The 2,500-nt window shown below is 42.8% G+C and overlaps 1 protein-coding gene and 1 long non-coding RNA gene across 7 annotated transcripts in view; one reads left to right on the top strand and one right to left on the bottom strand.

The window, feature by feature from the left end:
• Nucleotides 1–431, top strand: part of LOC126995255 (uncharacterized) — a 1,696-nt gene extending 1,265 nt beyond the window's left edge. For all 6 annotated transcript variants that reach the window (XR_007750180.1, XR_007750178.1, XR_007750176.1 and 3 more), the window contains one exon: nucleotides 1–431. This exon is cut by the window's left edge. This is a non-coding gene — a long non-coding RNA (uncharacterized LOC126995255).
• The window catches only part of LOC126995251 (excitatory amino acid transporter 2-like), a 45,940-nt gene that overhangs the window by 38,568 nt on the left and 4,872 nt on the right, over nucleotides 1–2,500 (bottom strand). The gene's annotated exons all lie outside the window — the stretch shown is intronic.

Raw genomic sequence — 2,500 nt, 5'->3', positions numbered from 1 at the left:
GCTTTGGTAGAGGTTGTGTTAGTAGTATTGCCATGGGTAGTGTTGTGAGCCTAGTGATAGTTTGACAAGGCTTTGGTAGAGGTTGTGTTAGTAGTATTGCCATGGGTAGTGTTATGAGCCTAGTGATAGTTTGACAAGGCTTTGGTAGAGGTTGTGTTAGTAGTATTGCCATGGGTAGTGTTATGAGCCTAGTGATAGTTTGACAAGGCTTTGGTAGAGGTTGTGTTAGTAGTATTGCCATGGGTAGTGTTATGGGCCTAGTGGAAATTTGACAAGGCTTTGGTAGAGGTTGTGTTAGTAGTATTGCCATGCGTAGTGTTATGGGCCTAGTGATAGTTTGACAAGAGATAGATAGATAGATAGATAGATAGATAGATAGATAGATAGATAGATACAGATAGAATGAAAGAAGAAATGACGAAAAGGAGGAGGAGGAGGAGGAGGAGGAGGAGATGAAGTACCTCCGTCAGTTTTAGCATTCCTGGCGCACTCTCAAAACCTCCTCCTCCTCCTCCTCCTCCTCCTGCCCTTCCCTCCTTCTCCTCCTTCTCCTCTCTTCTTGCTTAATTGCTACGTCAGAGAGAGAGAGAGAGAGAGAGAGAGAGAGAGAGAGAGAGAGAGAGAGAACTTACGGTACTAAAAGATGTAATAAAATAATAATAACACACACACACACACACACACACACACACACACACACACACACACACACACACACACACACACACGCACACACACGCACACATATGGCTTCCTTGACACACCTGTGAATCTTGTGACTTCGATCAGAGTGCCGGTAAGGAAAAGAAGGAGGAGGAGGAGGAGGAGGAGGAGGAGGAGGAGCAAAAGGAAGAGAAGGTGAAGGAGGAGGAAGGGCTGATGAACTAGGAGGAGGAGGAGGAGGAGGAGATATTGAAGAGGTTTGGAAGAATGAAAGAACATTAACACAAAAGAACACACACACACACACACACACACACACACACACACACACACACACACACACACACACACACACACACACACACACACACACACACACACCTTAGGATTAGGTTAGATTAGGGTAGATAAGGTTAGGTTAGATTAGGTTAGGTTAGATTTGGTTTAGTAAGACTAGGTTAGATTAGTTTAGGTTAGATTAGGCTAGGTAAGGCTAGGTTAGATTAGGTTAGGTAAGATTAGGTAAGATTAGGGTAGGTTAGATTAGGTTAGGTTAGATTTGGTTAGGTAAGGCTAGGTTATATTAGGCTAGGTTAGATTAGGCTAGGTAAGGCTGGGTTAGATTAGGTTAGGTAAGGCTGGGTTAGATTAGGTTAGGTAAGGCTAGGTTAGATTAGGTTAGGTAAGATTAGGTAAGATTAGGGTAGGTTAGATTAGGTTAGGTTAGATTTGGTTAGGTAAGGCTAGGTTAGATTAGGTTAGGTAAGGCTAGGTTAGATTAGGTTAGGTTAGATTAGGTTAGGTAAGGCTGGGTTAGATTAGGTTAGGTTAGATTAGGTTAGGCTAGGTTAGATTAGGTTAGGTTAGATTAGGTTAGTGAGCTGAGTTAGATTAGGTTAGGTAAGGCTGGGTTAGATTAGGTTAGTAAGGCTGGGTTAGGTTAGGTTAGATTAGGTTAGGTAAGGCTAGGTTAGATTAGGTTAGGTTAGATTAGGTTAGGTAAGGCTGGGTTAGATTAGGTTAGGTAAGGCTGGGTTAGATTAGGTTAGGTAAGGCTAGGTTAGATTAGGTTAGGTTAGATTAGGTTAGGTAAGGCTAGGTTAGATTAGGTTAGGTAAGGCTGGGTTAGATTAGGTTAGGTAAGGCTAGGTTAGATTAGGTTAGGTTAGATTAGGTTAGGTAAGGCTGGGTTAGATTAGGTTAGGTAAGGCTAGGTTAGATTAGGTTAGGGTAGATTAGATTAAGTTAAATTAGATTAGATTAAATCGACAAGGCCTTCGTAGGAGTTTTTGTGGGCATTTCCAGGGGTAGTTTTATGACCCTGATGATACTCGACGCTTCCTCTGTACCTTGACCCTAAAAAAACACTCATTAGAAAGAGACTGATATCCTTCTTCTTCTTCTTCCTCTTCTTGTTTTAGCATGCAAGGTCATTGAGAGAGAGAGAGAGAGAGAGAAATTACCTCCCCAATACGTCTTGCTGTCTGGTCCAAATATAGTTCTTAACATGTGATATTGTGAGTGCCAAAATTCTCTCTCTCTCTCTCTCTCTCTCTCTCTCTCTCTCTCTCTCTCTCTCTCTCTCTCTCTCTCTGTGTGTGTGTGTGTGTGTGTGTGTGTGTGTGTGTGTGTGCGTGCGTGCGTGTGTCGTCACGATTGGCACGCCAGTTGGCATGAGAGAGAGAGAGAGAGAGAGAGAGAGAGAGAGAGAGAGAGAGAGAAAGTTTTTAGATTTTTCCTCCTCCTCCTCCTCCTCCTCCTCCTCCTCCTCTTTCAGTTTTTGCTGAGTATTTGACCTTCACTAGATGTCTAAATGTGTACTAGTGTAGGCCTATAT

This window comes from Eriocheir sinensis, chromosome 7, assembly GCF_024679095.1.
Source record: "Eriocheir sinensis breed Jianghai 21 chromosome 7, ASM2467909v1, whole genome shotgun sequence".
Taxonomy (NCBI): Eukaryota; Metazoa; Arthropoda; class Malacostraca; order Decapoda; family Varunidae; genus Eriocheir; species Eriocheir sinensis.
Note: the sequence above shows the minus strand (reverse complement) of the source record. Positions and strands in the feature narration are given on the sequence as shown.